Raw genomic sequence first — 17,910 nt, forward strand, 5'->3', positions numbered from 1 at the left:
TGAGGATATGAATACCTGCTAGATCTTTCAAAGAGTGCTTTTAGGTCCACTTCTTCAACACTTGGTGTGCACAACATGTGCTGTTGTGATGGAACACTGTTCCTGGTGCATAACAACCATTGCCATCTTCACACTGGAGCAGCTGGGACCACCCTCAAGAGACCCTCTGACCTCTCACAGAAGGAGAGAAGAAGATCATGAGATCTTGACCTGAGATTCTATCCCCCATTGCTTCCAGGCCTTCTTGCTTCCAAGAGAACGGTGTATTCGGCCATAACTGCCCTCCTGGTCATGGGCGGTGCTAATAGTATATGGACTGTGGAAGTGGAGACTCCGTCTATGCAGCTATGGCAGTCAGCATCAGGAGGAGGAAGAGTACAAATAAGGGAATAGACTCTGATGGCCAGCTTTCGTCATGTAATCTAATGATAAGCACAGAGTAAAGTAATTTAGGAGTTGTCATTCATGCTGAGGGGAAACATGCTGTGGTGTCACTAATGAGTGCTCCTATATATCGAGTCCAACAAGCTCATTGGTTCCTCAAGGTGGACTGTGGTAGAAATATTCTGCCCATCAGTAATGCCCCATCTGGGGTATGGATGGACTCTGGCCAGCGTGGCATGGGCAGGCCTTGCCCTTCTCCTTTACTTCCTCTGCCTTGCTAAAAACCGTTAGATGACATTCCTAAGGCCAGCCACCAAGGTCTATTCCCTTATTTGACCACTTCCTCCTCTTTAGGCTGACTTCCAAGGTCCAGCTATCAAGTATTGAAGTCTAGGAATCAAAATCCCCCTTTGGTTCACCTAACAAAGATGCCCAATCAAAACCAATTAACACGATTGTCTTAGGGTTTCTATTCCTGCACAAACATCATGACCAAGAAGCAAGTTGGGGAGGAAAAGGTTTATTCGGCTTACACTTCCACACTGCTGTTCATCACCAAAGGAAGTCAGGACAGGAACTCAAGCAGGACAGGGAGCAGGAGCTGATGCAGAGGCCATGGAGGGATGTTCTTTACTGGCTTGCTTCCCCTGGTTTGCTCAGCCTGCTCTCTTATAGAGCCCAAGACTACCAGCCCAGCGATGGTCCCATCCACAAGGGGCCCTCCCCCCTAGATCACTAATTGGGAAAATGCCTTATAGCTGGATCTCATAGAGGCATTTCCTCACCTGAAGGTCCTTTCTCTGTGATAACTCTAGTTTGTGACAAGTTGACACAAAACCAGCCAGTACAATGCTCAATCAAAACAAGCCTCAACACCCTAGCCCATTCTAACACAGCCTGAGAGCCCAGCCCCTTTTCTCTTCTATAAAATGATCCCTGCTAGATCATTTGCTGCTGTTTTTCTACCAGAGTCAGAAAGCAGACACTTTAACTTTTCCTCCCCCTTAATAAAGTATCTCCCTCTGAAACCACGTGTTGGGGTGTGGTTTGTGCCTAATCTGGGGTCCAGGAGGGAACCCCATCCCCCACCCAACCCTGCATAGCAAGGGGGTGTGTCTCCTTCACGGGAAAAGTTCACACTCCAGCCTTGTTTGGTCCAGCTGCTCTACTGGAGCTAGCCACACAGCAAATGAGCTCCAGATCGAGTTTGCCAGAAGAGGGTTACAGGCCACGGAAGACAGTCTCCTATTTTGTCTTCATGTGTAATGATAAGCATAGAGGAAAGTCATTCAGGAGGAGAACACAGAGACTCCTGAAGAGCAGCCATTCCTGAAGGGCAGTGTACTAACTCAGGACCCCCAAGATAAAGGAGATGTATTTGCCCCAGAGGGACAGAGGGCAGGGAATAAGAGACAAGAGATCGAGGACAAGGGAGACAGGAGAAAGGAACATGGGAGAGCGGGGAGACGTATTTATCCTGGGGGTGGGGAAGAGACACAAGGGCTACCTCTGCCTAAAGAGGAGACAGGTGTGGCCCATAGGAAAATGGCGGTTTATAAAGGTAAAAGGGGAACCCATGTTAGGATGAGGTGTTCAGGGTTTTTTTTTTGTTGTTTTGTTTTCGTTTGTTTCTGTAAACCAGACACTTCAATTATAACTTTAATATAACGAATATTATTAAAAGCAGCGATTTAAAACCAAAATCTTTTTCAAAGGTGCACAGGGTTATACCGTCATTTGGCAAGTAATCTTGTAGGTGTGAAATGCTGCCGTGGGGAGTCCGGGGGCCTGGTCAGGCCTTGTGCTAGCATCCCCAACGGGATGAGCACCCCGCCTGCCTTCCTGCTCCTCAGGCCCAGAGCTTCTGGGACACAGCAGGGGAGGGGCAGATGTACAAACAGCATCCTACCTCTCTGGCTTCCCCAGTGGCCTGGAAACCACGTGCTGGAGGTCGCCGTGCTCACTGAAGCCAACAGGAAGCCACCAATTTGACCCCAGTTCCCACATGCCTGCTCGCCCGGGAGTTGGCTTCACAACTCTCCCTCTGCCAGGCCCCACTTGGGGACCTCAGTGGCAGCAGCTGTGGGACTGACCACTGGGCCCGGTGTCCATCTGTGTATCCCCGCCTGAGCCCAGACGGGGAGGCAGAGGGAAGGGGGTAGCTGTGTCTAGTGAGAGGCGAGCTTCCTTTGCAAGGCACTATGGTGGCTGGGGTTTCAGGCAAGGGCCATCTAACCCACCTCGGGGATCCCCCTTAATGTTCACGGGCAGGTGAGAAGGAGTGGGACCCAGTCATAGGAAAAAGCAGCGCCTCTGACATAGTCTGACGACACCATGCGGTCCATCTGGAAGCCACAGCAGCCGTCATGGAGGCTGCTCCCAGTCTGATGCCTCTGCCTCCCACCCCAAAGGTGCTTCTTTCCATTTTTTCCAACCGAGCGAGTCAGTTTGTTTTTGCAGGCAAAATAAGGGCTCCCTGCCCACCTCCTAGTTTTGGTATCCCTCCAGACACGGCTGAGTTTGTCCATTCTAAGAATTCAATTAGTACCATGGATGACAAAGACTTCCTTTCTGAAGGGAACCAATGATTCGGGCCCTTGGAAACCCCCAGCCTGTCCCAAATGTGATTATCAGCTCCAGGAGGCAGGAGCCATGCAGGAGGGGGGGGGTCTTCTGTGCTTCTCTGTGGGGCCAAGGCTGGGCCACAGGCCAGAGGAGGCAGGAGTTTGGTTCTCACATTTAACTGAAGCATGTATCCCTGGAAGAGGCCAAGGATGGAGGCCAGGAGGCCCTGGTGGGAATACGTGGTGGTGTTTTGTCTGTACACACAGTGTGTGAGATGGGATTTAATCTGGCCTGGTCTTCCTCCCCATCTATGTGTTTAAGAACACGTCTATGCAGCAAGGTCAGGTCGCAGTCCACGACAACAGTGAAGGGTTGTTGCTGGGGACAGGCAAACTTCTGGGAGCCTTGGCCCTGACTCCCTTAGTCTCCCCTCCCAGCCCCTTCCGCAGAGACCCAGCTCATCACTCCCCAGCCTCTGGGTCCCAGGCATCCTAAACTTTCTCAGGCATCCCTACCCTTCCAGGATGAGGGGTACTAGTGAGAAAGTAGAAGACCCCCAGGGTTCCCTTCCCTCCCTGTGGTCCCAGTGAGGATCCAGTGAAGGATGCCCAGCGAGGGAACAGATGAGCGTATGCGCATGCGCGGAAGACATGTGCCCACACAAAACACCTGAAAGGGGTGAGAGGTCAGAGGGCAGAAGATGGAGAATTGGGGACAATGAAAAACAGATTCAGGCCTCAGATCCGGGGTCACAGCTAGGGGGTCAGAGGAACCAATAAAATGTTTGAGGGGTGTGGAGTGTACTCTAGACAATGAGAGAGAGCCAGTTAGGGGGTCTCAGAGACTCGGGTGCAGCAGCACACAGGCCTAGGCCTGGCAGGAAGCAGGCAGGGGCCACAGCCAAGATGTCGTTTCTCTCCACCACCCTGAGACTGGAAAAAAGAGGGACCCAGTGGCCTCTTCTGCCCCCTCCTTTGGTTTGCAGGGAACTGGGCAGCCTCTGAGGGGTAATCAGCAAGGGGTAGTCCCCTCCCATTCCAAGAGGTACTGAACCTTGCCTTCTGGGGTGACCCTCCGCGCCAACAACTGACACTCTTCCCCGCAGGCCAAGCGCCCGGCTGCACCGAAGTAGTGGGTGATACACGTCTTGAGGTAGGACTGGGAGGAATCGTCTCCACTCATGCTTTCAGGTGTGTGGCTGCCGATGCCTTCATCCTGTTGCTCAGGGCCCGCAGCTCCTTCTGCATCGTCTGAGGCAAAGTGCTCCTCCAGCTTTGCCCGCAGGGTCCTGTGCGCGTTGGCTGCCAGCTTTCTCCTGACTACCGTCCATCTGGAGTCGTAGGAAAGGCTGGTGGAGGCAGAGCGGGAGTTGCTGGCAGCGTCCGAGGAATCCGCATCTGAGAAGGTCTGCCCCGAGCTCCTCTGAATTTCATCCAGTGTGAGGCCGAATATGCTGGCCAGTTGGCAGGCTGTGCGCCAGGCTGAGGTGAAGGCGCTTCGGGGAATAGCATCTTCCAGCGAGAACTTTGATCTTCTTCTTCTACAAGCTCGCCTTTCCTGCTGCTGGGATTCCCGAAGCAACAAAGCAGGCTTTCTCTTTCCTTTCTTCCGAAGCCGCTTAGAGGTTCCGTTGTCACTTGGCATCAGTGTCCTGTCCAGAAGCTGTTTCTGGGAATCTAGCTGTTTCTTAGGATTCAGCCTAGTACAAGAGGGAGACTAGTACAAGATGGAAGGCCTATGAAGCTAAATGGACCCCAAACTGTGGGAGCACTGGGAAGAATTTAGGCTCACACAACAGGTCTCTCAAGGATTTCAGAGGTAGTCCATGCCACCTGTTGGCCATCAGGCATTCCCACCGTCCTGCCTTCAGGCACCTAGAGGCAGCTTTAAGTCATCGCCCAGGGCCAACAGGTGTAGCACATAAAAGCCCCTCCCCCATCTCGCCCTCACCTCTGTCTCTATCTCTCCTTCCTGCTCTGTCTGTCTCTCTCTCCATCTCTGTCTCTGCTTCCATTTCCTTTGTCTCCCTGTCTGTCTGCCCACAGCCTTTCACTCTCCCCTCCCCCGAAAAGCCTTACCCTAGATCTACATAGCTAGCACGGCATAATTTCTTAGTGGCATACCCTGGCACGGGCCGCCAAAGATACCTCACCCCTTTGCCCGCATTTACCTTAGCATTTATCTTAACATCGTCCACGTGTGTGCTTGTCTCTCATTCCCAGTAGTGCAGGGGAAAGGGGAAAGATATGGCCCTTTACTCAGTGTGTACCCATCATATGTGATGTGCCTGCCACCTGGACCCCCTGATTGCTCGGGGTCCAGGTGCTTAGGGGAGCATGGTAAACTTCCACAAGGGAAAAATGAGGATCATAGAGTCATATGAAGGTGCCTGTCAATTTCCTAGAGTCTGGGTACCTAGGAAGCCTGTTAGACTCTTAAGGAAAGAAAGGATAAAGGTCGCCCAGACACAGGCTCTCAGTGGGGTGTCTGCCATTTCCCTGTGTCAATGAGAATTAGGAAGTCAGCTATGGGGGTGGGAAGACAGCTGCTGATGGGAACCACCCGGGCAGCATCTGGACTGAGATCTAACACACAGGAGGTCCGCCCCCCCCCCCCCCCCCCCCCCCCCCCCCGCACTTAGGAGCAAGCCGGGCAGCTTGCAGGCAGTGCAGAGACAGACAAAGGTGACTTCTTGAAGGTGAGGGGCCTGAACCTTTTCTTAAACTCACACAGCAGTAGAGAACAACTCTCACACTCCAGCTGAAAATGCCAGCACCTGACTAATACAGATGTAGATACGTACAGCCAACCACTGGACTGAGACTGAGGACTCCAATGGAAGAGCTAGGGGAAGGACTGAAGGAGCTGAAGGGAGCAGCCCCCTAGGAGGAACAACATCAGCTAACCCAAGCCCTCCGAGCTCCCAGGGTCTACACCACCAACCAGAGCATGCACGGAGGGACCCCCTGCTCCAGCTACATAGCTAGCAGAAGGTGGTCTTGTTTGGCTTCAGTGGGAGGGGAGGCCCTTGGTCCTGTGGAGGCTTTGATGCCCCAGTGTAGGGGGATGCTAAAGAGGTGATGTGGGAGTGGGTGGGTGGAGGAGCACCCTCATAGAGGCAGAGGAGAGGGGAGATGGGATTTGTAGAGGGAAGACCGGGAAGGGGGACAACATAAGAAATGTAAATAAATAAAATTACCAAAAAAAAAAAATGGAGTTTAAAAATGTACCATTAGAAAGATAGCCCAGCTTATAAAGATTTAACAATGAGACCCATGTGTCCCCCACAAGCTTAAGAAATGAACCACTTCCACCCTGCAGGGGATGGGTGGGTGGGGGACACCTTCAGTCAAGGCAAACAACTCCTTGCAGCCTTCAGACGAAGAGGTAGAACTCTCAGCTCCTCCTGCACCACGCCTGCCTGGATGCTGCCATGTTCTCACCTTTCCATTAACTCATGATACTGGACTGAACCTCTGAACCTGCAAGCCAGAACCAATTGCTCATTTTAAACAATACACTCAGTTTTCTCTCTCTCTCTCTCTCTCTCTCTCTCTCTCTCTCTCTCTCTCTCTCTCTCTCTCTCTCTCTCTCTCTCTCTCTCTCTCTCTCTCTTTCTTTCTTTCTTTCTTTCTTTCTTTTTTGTGCATGCTGAATTCAAATGTCACTCCATGTCCCACAGGATTGAGGTTCCCTGGGATGTGATAGAGATGACGCTGAGCAGCCAGAATGATCTCCCAGGGGGAGGAAGGGGCTGGTGAGATCATTAAGGAAGAAGTCCCCAGCTCTGTCAACATCCCTACCCATCTTGATCCAGGCCTGGTTTTTTGTTTTTGTTTTTTATTTCTTTCTCTGCCCTCTGGGTCTGACATATAATAGAAAAAAAAAAGTGCCTAAAATTAAAATCATGAGGATCGCAGCATGGATGTAAAGAAACAGAAGCAGCAGATGGCAGAGAAGGCATTCTAAAGAGCCACATGTCACTCTGGATGGATCGTCACACCCTTTAACCAGAAGCCAGACTACCTATGTAGAGAGCTTCACCTCTCAGATTACTTGATTCCTTTTCAAGTCACAGGAATAGCTCCTCACTCCCACCACTTTTTCTGTACTGGCGGGGGGGGGGGGAGGCCTGTAAAGGGAACACTGTTTCAAGATGCGGTTGAATTCCAAGTATGACCCAACCTGATGTAAGATAGAGTCATTTGGGAGGAGGGAACCTCAATTGAGAAAATGCCACCAAAAGATGGGCCTATGGGCAGGTGGTCCAGAGCAAACTGAGCAAGTTATAAGGACCAAGCCATCAAATGGCATCCCTCCATGGCATCTGCTTCAGTTCCTGCCCCGACTTCCCTCAGTGATGGAGTGGAATCTGAGAGTTGCAGGCTGAAATAAAACCCTTATCTCCCCAGTTTGCTTCTGGTCACTGTGCTTTATCACAGGACTAGGAAACTTAGCTGAGATGATGCCTCACTCTGCCCCACCTCCGTATCCCACAAACTGCCATTATAAACTGGGTTAGACCTGTGTGTGGCACATAGAAACTGCTATGTGAGTGTTTAACTGAGTCACGAATGAGATTTAAAGCCTTAATTTTTAGTTTAGGGAAAACATGGGGCTTGGGTATCAGAGCAGGCATAACAAAAGTGTGGTTGACAGGAAGACAATATGCCATCGAAGCCATCAAGATCACGGTGATCTTTACTGAAATATACCAAGGCAAAGTAAATTTCACAGACAACTTCTAAAAGATGTGAACATTTTAATTGGCTGGTCTATTGACTGGAGACCTAGGATTGTTACCAGGGAAACAGGGGCTTTCCTTTTTGGTTCCCAGTTTCATTAATAAAAGTTTCTTAGAGGAAACCATTAGAAATAAGAACAGGGATAACTCATTATGAAAGGAAGGGCATTCCCAAGAGCCAGAGTGAACTAGTGAACAGAAACAAATCCTGCCGTAACTGTCCTCTCTTCTGCTTGAAGTTTGAGGGCCTTTGGCATCCACTGTTCTTAGAAGAACCCAGGTGTCTCAGTTAGGGTTTCTGTTACCGTCAAGAGACACCATGACCACAGCAACTCTTATAAAGGACATGGTTTAGTTGGGCTGGCTTACAGATTCAGAAGTTCAGCCCATTGTCATCACTGCAAGAAGCATGGCAGCATCCAGGCAGACATGGTGTAGGAGGAGGAGCTGAGAGTCCTACATCTTGTTTCAAAGGCAAACAAAAAAGGACTGTCTTCCAGGCAGCTAGAAGGAGGGTCTCAAAGCCCACCCCACAGTGACATGCTTCCTCCAACAAGGCTACACCTAACCCAGCAAGGCCGTACCTCCTAATAGTGCCACTTCCTGGGCCAAGCGTATTCAAACCACCACACTGGGTGAGGAAGAGTGTCCAGTCTTTCGCAGACCGGTTTCTTTCATGTATTATTCATGGTGTTTCAGCTCAGACCCCCTCCCCCTATCCCAGGACCCAGACTGAGCCATTTTAGGCCCCTTCTTATCCTGTCTGCCAAAATGGGATCCCTCCAGGAAATCTTATGCTCCAGTGCCAGAAGGAAGACCTTCCTGCCACCGCAAGTGTGTTTACCTTTCTGCTAAGTCGCAACATTGTTGCAGAGAAGAGAGACGGGTTCATGTTTTTCACCCTCCCCAATTTTGTCCAAAACTAAACAAATTTGTGTTTCCATTTCTCTCTCTATCACATCTTATCTTAAAAGAGTGAGCATTAGGACCCAGAACAAGCTCCCTGGCTTTCTTGTATTTATTGTTTATTGTGAGTGTGAGCTATGGGTGGGGAGGGGAGGACTGTGATGCATGTGTGTGTCTGTGTGTCTGTCTGTGTGTCTGTCTGTCTGTGTCTGTGTGTCTATGTCTGTGTGTGTAGGTTAGATCTCAACATTTGGGTGTCCACCTTTACTGATTGAAGCAGGGTCTGTCACTGACCCTGAAGTTTGCTAGTCAAGTCCCCACAAGTCCCCACAATCTTTCTATCTCTGCCTTCCCGGTGCTGAGACTGCAAGGCACACTGGGTTCATACTGGTTCCCCATGCTTGTGTGGCAAACACTTCACAGTGACCTCACTTAAGACTTTCAGTGACAAGCAGCCAACTCAGAAAGCCTGTTTTCTTCCATCTTGTGAGGGTTGTTTCCAGGACCAGAACATCCCGACCTGGCACAAGGCGCTTGTCAGAGTCACAGCTGATTGGTAGCGGACCTCCTGTCCCAACTCCATCAGTAATTTGGGAGACGGCTGTGGAGTGGCCTGTAGAGCCCTGGACTTCACAAATCAGACAGTCACCATGATCTGCAGATGAGCCCTATACTCACCATCTTGTGAGGTCTTCTGTGAAGAGCAGAGCAGGCCATTTCTTTGTGCAGAATCCCTCTGTGATCACTCAGCATGAAAGCCAGTGCTCAGGGGTGTTATGATAGTTCTTATCACTAAACGTCAGAAGTGCACACTCTGGGGCCTTTCTAGGAACCCCAGTGAGCCCTGGCGGACCTGAAAATATTCCTTGAACCTGATGACTGGCACTTCCCAGTCTTTGCTTATCTTACCTTCTGCAGGTCAACAACTGGCCACGGAGACTGTATTTCTCCATTTTAAACACCTCAGTCTCCCAAGACTCATTTCGTAAACGGCTCACAGCATTACCAGGAAGCAGTTGGTTACTCTATCGACCAGCAGTGTCTGTGCCGTGGCAGACCCTCAGTACAGGGCAGTTGACTGTTGGAGTCTGAAGGTGCTGCAGACACCAAGGTGACTCAACTTAGTTGGTTAAAGTAGCTCACTCAGTAAACTGCTCTGAGAATAAGACACGCCCAGATGAGTCTGAGCCTCTTCAGTCTGGTCAGCAGTCGATGCTATGCCGCAGACAGCCACACGAGGGCGCTGTAGCCCAGCGGAAATGAAGGGGATATTAGGTGTCATGGGGCGGAGGCCAGATGCAGCTCTCTGTGGCCCCTTTGGCCCTAACTGGGATGAGTTCACTGCATAGAACATGAACTTACATGCTCTCCTGTTTTGTGGCCTGGAGGAGGAAAACTTGCGACATCTAGGAGAGTGAACTATTGTAGGGTAGCCACAACCTAGACTCTAGCAATTGCAAATGCAGGCGTAGGAACTGATTCATAGGGTAAGATTAGGGGAGCGTGTGCAGCCCAGGGAGCCCTTCAGAAAGGGTGTCACTCCAGGACAAGATGGCTCACACAGTCCAGCTAACCACTCTGAGAAGTGCTTGTCAGATTTTCAAGTTTAACAAAGCCCCACCTTGCATAGTTGGCAGAATGCTTGCCTCGTGTTCGGGAAGCCTTAGGTTGGCTCTCCATTCAGCACCTCACAGAGCTGGGTGTGGTGTGGTGCGGACCTGTAAGCCAAGAACCTTGGAGGTGTAGGCGGCATGATCTAAGTGCAAAGTCATCAAGTCACACTCAGCTACATAGAGAGTCTGAGGCTAGCCTGGGCTATGATAGACCCTGCTTCAAAAAAGAACAAAAAGAAAGAAAATAAAAGAAAAGAAAGAAAGAAAAAAAATATGATGTGCGTGTATGTATGTGTATATGTATCTGCATGTGTATCTGTGTGTATATCTCTGTGTGCATGTATGTATGTACGTATGCATATATACATATATATGTGTATGTGTGGGTATATCTCTGTGTGCTTGTGTGTATGTATGTATATATGTATGTGTGTATGTATATGTATATATGTGTGTGTATCTGTGTGTATGTATGTGTATGTGTGTATGTATGTATGCATATATGTACATATATATGTGTATGTGTGGGTATATCTCTGTGTGCTTGTGTGTATGTATGTATATATGTATGTGTGTATGTATATGTATATATGTGTGTGTATCTGTGTGTATGTATGTGTATGTGTGTATGTATGTATGCATATATGTACATATATATGTGTATGTGTGGGTATATCTCTGTGTGCTTGTGTGTATGTATGTATATATGTATGTGTGTATGTATATGTATATATGTGTGTGTATCTGTGTGTATGTATGTGTATGTGTGTATGTATGTATGCATATATGTACATATATATGTGTATGTGTGTGTATAACTCTGTGCATGTGTTTATGTATGTGTGTGTGTTGTATGTGTATGTTGTATGAGTGTATGTATATGTGTGTATATGTGTATATGTATATGTGTATGTGTATATGTGTATGTATATGTGTGTATGTGTGTACAAAAAACCCTGCCTCAGCTGTTCAGCAGACAGATAGATACAATGACCTTACCATAGAGTGATAGAAAATATAGAAGGAACATCTTCACTGTGAACCATGGGACAGCTCTCTGCTCCCAGTGTCCACCACAAAGGGCTGCCAGAGCCCAAACCACGGGTGCCACCAGGTGCAGCACCCTCATTCTGGAAGCCTTCAGAGCCTTCCTCTGGAGCCATATTTAGCCTCTAGAGGCTTCCCCTGTCCTGCAGGCTATCACTGAGACGCAGCTGTCATGCTACAAGGCTCACTGAGCACCCTCAAGCCCATCCCAGCTGTGAGCTAGCAGACCGGTGATATCCTCCCTAAGAGAGAACAATACCTGGCTCTGAGCGTGGATGTGGAGGTGGACAACCTTCCCTGGAAGAGCCACGCGGAGGAGGAGAATAGTCAAAAGCTGGCGGTACAGGGCAAGGGGACACTGTCTGGAGAGACAATGAGAGCTGTGGATGAGCAGTGATGGGTCCTGATCCCCTTGCCTAAGAGGTAGCCTGGCTGGGGTGGGGGTGGGGAGGCACGAGCACAGCAAGACAAGATGCTGAGAATCAAGAAGTCGCCCAAAGGATGTGGGTACGGTAGAAGAAAAGTGCAGAGCTAGAGTGCTATATTCCCAAAGATGTCCCTTGCCCTCAGGCCACTTTCTGTGGGATCCACCATGAGAGACAATTTAGACTCTTCTCTGTCCCTCTGTCTACTGCCTGCTACTGATCTTGCCTACACCAGCCTGGAAACACTGCAAAGTCCCAGGCCCCCCAACTCCTTCTCAGCCTGGCCTGGGGCTTTGACCCAACAGCGGGTTATGTGATTATCTTTACATTTAAATTCCACCTTCTTTTCATTATTTTAAAATTTTATTATTATTTATTTTAGTTACTGTGAAGAGAGTTTTCTGTGAAGAGACAACATGACCACAGGCAACTGCTATAAATAAAAGAAAGCATTTAACTGGGGGCTTCTTACAGTTTCTGATAGGTTAGTCCATGATCATCACAGCAGGAAGTGTGGCATCAGGGAGGCATGGGACTGAAAGCTTAGCTCCTGATCTTCAGGAGAGAGAGAGACAGAGAGAGACAAAGAGAGAGAGGGACAGAGGGAGAGGGAGAGAGGGAGAGGGAGAGGGAGAGAGAGAGACTGGGCCTAGAGTACACCTTTGAAACCTCAAGGCCACTGTAGTGACACACCTGCTCCAACAAGGCCACACCTCTTAATCCTTCCCAATCACTTCCACTAACCAGGGACCAAGCACTCAAATGTATGAGCCTATAAGGACTATTCACATTCAAAAAACTCTAGTGTGTATATCAAATAATGTCATTTTCTTTATTTCCTTTATTAAGGATGCAGAGTCCTGCAGCTATTTCCTTAGAAGTGGAGCATTTCACCCTAGAGGGAAGCTCAAGAAAGCCCAGAAAGTTCTAAAAGAAGGATTACGAGCAACTTCAAAAATTCAGGAAGTCTCCCCCCTCACAAGGTTATATAAGCAGCAAGGACAGCTAAAGAACCTCTCTGACCTTGTCTGTCTGCATGATGTGCTGTGAACGCCAGGTTTCCAGTTGTCACGGGCTGTCACTCAGGCAGGGGTGGGCTTCAGTGATGCTATCTTTGAGTCACTTCTGTGACTTGTAAGTAACTCCTCATTCACAGACCTTTAAACAACCCCAATAAACTCCTTGATTCATGGAGTTAAGAGTTTATGGAATCAGCACTTTGTTCTGTTTTCAATGATCTATCTGGGGTGAGTAGACATTTGTTCACTTCTCCCTGGGGATAGTGTCACATGCACATTCATGTAGACCAGGCTGGCCTCAAACTCCTTGTGTATTTCAGGATGGCCTCGGGTTCCTGATCTCCTCTACCTCTACAGTGCCTCTCTCTCCCCAAGTGCTGAGATCACTAAACTAACCAAAACATTTGACTCCTTGTCAATTTGACTCATAAATACATCACTATTAAAGCATAGCCTTTCCTTTGTTGTTTATCTCTAAGACTTTATATTAATATCACAGTATAAAACAGTTAGCTTTAAAACTTCCATAATATTTTTGAAAAAAAAATTTACACTTTGGAATGTCAAAGTCTCTTCCACTGCCAGGCTGCCTAGGGTTGTGGTATCTCCAATATCTTGGAGTTTCCCCCAAAATTAAGGTTTTACCTTTATTTCTAGATATTTTGCCTCAATGATGCTGATCTCTTAAAAAATCACAGCTGGTTTTTCAGCCCCAAATAACTAACAATCATGGATTTTTTTTTTTACATTTTTTATTTATCTATTTACTTATTTATTTATTTTGTGGCAGGGTCTCACTGTGTAGCCCCAGCTGGCTTGAACCTTGTTGTATAGATCAGGCTGGTCTTAAAGTCACAGACATCCTCCATCTCCCAAGTACTGGAGTTCAAGGTGTGCGTCAGCATGCTCAACTCAACCAGAGACTTCTAATTCAAATACTTTAAGTATTGAGTGTTTATTTTCTTCTTAAACGTCACAAGTCACACCTATATTCGCTGCATTTCTCACATCATTATTATCTTCCCAGCTCCTGCTTAGAGCATCCAAGTAATCTTGGGCACTCAATATCTTTTCCTGCTCAGAGTTCCAAACACACGACAATCTTTCAAAAGATAAGAACATGATCAGGTCTGTTGCTGCAACAAAACCCACTCCTGGTAGTAATTTCTGTAGTATTTTTCTCTCTGTCACTGGGATATATATTCTAACCAGAAGCAACTCAGGGAAGGAAATCATTTATTTGAGTTATACTTCCAACTGAGGTCAGGAGGAAAAAAAAAAAAAAAAGACCTGAAGCAGAAACCATGGAGAAATGCTGTTACTGGCTTGCTTCCTAACTCTGCTTAGATACCTTTCTGATTTAGCCTAGGACCCCTGTCTAGGGATGGATTGTCCACGGTGAGCTGAGTACCCCTATATCAATCAGCCATCAAGGAAATGCCTTATAAGCATGTCCACAGGCCAGTCTGATTGAGTCAAACTCTCAGTTGAGGCTCCCTCAGAGAGTTTTCGGCTACGTCAGGTTGAAGCTAAGTAAATCTCCCTTGCACTTTCTTTTATGTTTGGTTTATTTCTAGTTTTAAATCACCATTCTCAAAGTGCAAGGAAGGTAATAATGCAATGAGAGCCAGGTCAGTGTCCCTCTGACTTGTAAGGAGGTAAAAGACATATGCATTATAAACTATAAAATACTGTTGTAAACTCTTGAGAATATTGAACGATTAGAAGCAATCCACTCTCATGGATTAGAAGACTTAGTGTTTAGAAACAAATTACCTTATGTGATCTTTATATTCAGTAAAGTTATCAAAAAAAATCACTCCTTAGACTTGATAGAAATTAGACTTGTAGATCAGTGAAATAAACTGAGATTCCTGAATAAAAACTTTTATGACTATGGTCAGATGGCTTTCAGTGAGAGGGACATGTCTATTCAATTTCTCTGACAATTCATACAAGGACAGCTTAATGTTCATGCTGAAGTGAATTCATTTGAATCCTCCATCTTACACCATGTGCAAAAAATAAAATAAAATAAAATAACTCTAGATTAATGACACCCATCGGAGCTAAAGTCCACAAGACACTTAGGAGAAAAACTGGAGTTAAATCTTCATTACTTAGTAATGAAGACAGGGAGGACCAGCTCTTTATCAAGATACAGAAAATAGGTTAACTGGGGCACAGGAGGTGGCTTGCTTGGTAAAGTGCCTGCCAGGCAAATGGGAGGACTGGGATTTAGATCCCAAGCACCCAGATAAAAGCCAGGCATGATAGCAGATGTCTATAATCTCAGCCCTGGGGGAGATGAGAAAGAGAAAGATACATCCCAAGAGCTCACTGGATGGCCAATTGATGAGCTCCAAGGAAGTCCTACTGTTTTCAGTCTTAGCTGTGGCAGCTCAGGGGGCTCCTCTCACTACTCGCCACCCTTGCTTGGTATGGGGTGGGACTGACTTCACCAGTACAGATGGCAACGCCTCCGTGGCCCAGGAGCTGGGGCAAGTGGATGTAGGTATCTCTGGATGTGGACACACCATGGCTGACTGCTGTGCCTGCGGCTCCTTCCATTAGATCCTGCTTAGATCTGTTCTCTGCAGAGAGAGAGAGAGAGAGAGAGAGAGAGAGAGAGAGAGAGAGAGAGAGAGAGAGCCTGGAATTCTATCCACCTTCAAGATTCAAACATGGCTCCTGGAAGTTCTGCTTGTCTTTCCATAAAACACCCCTGAGAGGAAGTTTGAGCACTGACTATCACCTCCCCAGAGGCAGTGGGTGTTTCATCCCATCCGAGGGAGTTTGCTGCCTCGAGAAATAGGTGCTGTCTTCCCTAAGACGTCATGCAAGACAGCACTGATTTTCTTCAAGATCCATGCTCAGTGTGATGGTTAATATTGATTGTCAACTTGGTAGGACTCAGAATCACCCAGAAGGCAAACCTAGACACACACCTGTGAGAGATTATTTAGATAAGACTAACCTCTCAGTTCACCTGTGAGGGAGTCTCTAGATTGTGATTATAGAGATAGAGAGATCCAATTTAACGGTAATCAGTGCAACCCACGAGTGAACAGAATGGTTAAGAGGGGAAAGCTAACAGGGTGGGAAGGTTCACAGCTCTCTCCTGATTGGCTGTGGATGCAACGTGACCAGCTGCTTCACATTCATGTTGCTGTGGTCTCCCTGACATGATAAAGTGCATTCTCCGTGAGTCAAGAGAAACACCTCTCTTGGTTCTCTTTAGCTGGGGCATTTTGTCCCAGCAATGAAGGAAAAAACACACCCACCATCCCACTTAGTTCCTAGAATTATGGGGCTCAAGGCTAGTGGGTCTGTAAAGACGGGGTACAAAGTATGACCCCTGAGGAGGTGCATTGCACTCCCAAAGGACTCCTGGGGAGGTCTCATTTACATAAGTACAAAACCAGGGACACACGTGGGAGAGCACATTAAGGACAAATGGGAGAAAGGACATAAAAAATGAACTCATTGCCTAAATATAAGTCATTTAGTTTATGCCTAGAAGGAAAGGCAGTGGAAATTACATGATATTTGGTTTAATGGTCATTTTTCAGCCATTAGACCAAAAGCACAGACAATGAAAGAAATATTGGATAAGCTGAACTTCATTAAAATGAAAGCACTAATGTCTCAACCTATTCACCTATCACAGAGGAGGGAACATTTGCAGCCCAGGTGTCTGCTGTGTGCTATACTTTCAGAGCACAGGCTTCTCAAAATCTCACAACTTTACAATGAAATCACACAGTTCCATCCAAAAACTAGCAAAGAAATGAACAGCTGAAAAGCAAGAAAAGAAAATAGACATGTCTCCTAAGAAGGTGTTAAAGTATCTGAAATACATAAAAAGATGCTCAATGCTATTTATCACCTAGAAACTGAAGCTTCCGAAATAGTACTGCTTCACAACCAGGGGATGGCTACAAGTAAGACACACACACACACACACACACACACACACAGAAGGAAGGGGAAGGAAAGAAAATGAATAGTGTTGGCAAGATTGTGGAGAGATTGGAACCCCTATGCAAAATCTCCTGACTACTTTCCAGGCAAAGGACTGGTTTCATCTTACCCCAGAGCTCCACATTCCAGGGAAAAGGACAATCACTTACACTTTCCTTTACTGTGATCAAACACCTGACCCAACCAACACAAAGGAGGATTTATTCTGGCTCACACTTTGAGAGTATGGTGCATCGTGGCAGAAAGTCACAGCAGCAGGACCATGAGGCAGCAGGTTACACTGCATCACTGCAGCAGGAGTGTGAAGCAGTGGGTCACATTGCATCACTGCAGCAGGAGTGTGAGGCAGCAGGTTACACTGCATCACTGCAGCAGGAGTGTGAAGCAGTGGGTCACACTGCATCACTGTAGCAGGTGTATGAAGCAGCGGGTCACACTGCATCACTGCAGCAGGAGTGTGAAGCAGCAGGTCACACTGCATCACTGCAGCAGGAGTGTCAAGCAGCGGGTCACACTGCATCACTGCAGCAGGAGTGTCAAGCAGCGGGTCACACTGCATCCTCAGTCAGGAAGAAGGTAAATTCAGGTGCTCAGCTTATGTCCTCCTTTTTATTTATACAACTCTAAGAACCCCCTCAGGTCCCTCAGGTCCCTCAGGTCCCTCAGGTCCCTCAGGTCCCTCAGGTCCCTCAGGTCCCTCAGGTACGTGCTTCGAGGTTTCTTCCCTGTGTGATTCTCTATTCACTCAAACGCTCAGTCAATATGAACGTCACAGAGAGGAAGCTGCTTGCAGCAGACACCTTGCCAGATGCCCATTTTCCTCATTTAATCCTCTCAACTTTTAACCACGGGAGGCTCTTTCACCTGGTTTTAGGGATTAAGAGAGTTTAGGTGACTGCTTGAGGACACACAGTAAAGGGACATATAAGGAACACAGCATTCCATTCTCCTTTTGTGTCAAAGGGACCTCTTGTCTTTCAAGAACCCATGGATAAAGGTCTCTAGCAGGTCTTAGTGCATAGAGATATTTGGGGTGATAGCCCTTTTGTCCAAACCTCCTCTTGGTGTTTCATGGTAGGCCAAACAGCTTCTGAGAGCCATGTTTGAATCTTGAAGATGAGTAGAATCCCATGTTCTCTCCTCTGTCAAGAACAGGTCTAGGCAGGATCGAAGGGAGGGAGTTACAGGCATGACAACCAGGGCTCAGCCACATCCAGATACAC

The 17,910-nt window shown here is 47.6% G+C and overlaps 1 pseudogene; it reads right to left on the reverse strand.

The window, feature by feature from the left end:
• Positions 1 to 3,960: 3,960 nt before the first annotated feature.
• LOC110321378 lies at positions 3,961 to 17,246 on the reverse strand (annotated as a pseudogene).
• Positions 17,247 to 17,910: the final 664 nt, after the last annotated feature.

The sequence above is a fragment of the Mus pahari genome, chromosome 5 (genome assembly GCF_900095145.1).
Source record: "Mus pahari chromosome 5, PAHARI_EIJ_v1.1, whole genome shotgun sequence".
Classification (NCBI taxonomy): Eukaryota; Metazoa; Chordata; class Mammalia; order Rodentia; family Muridae; genus Mus; species Mus pahari.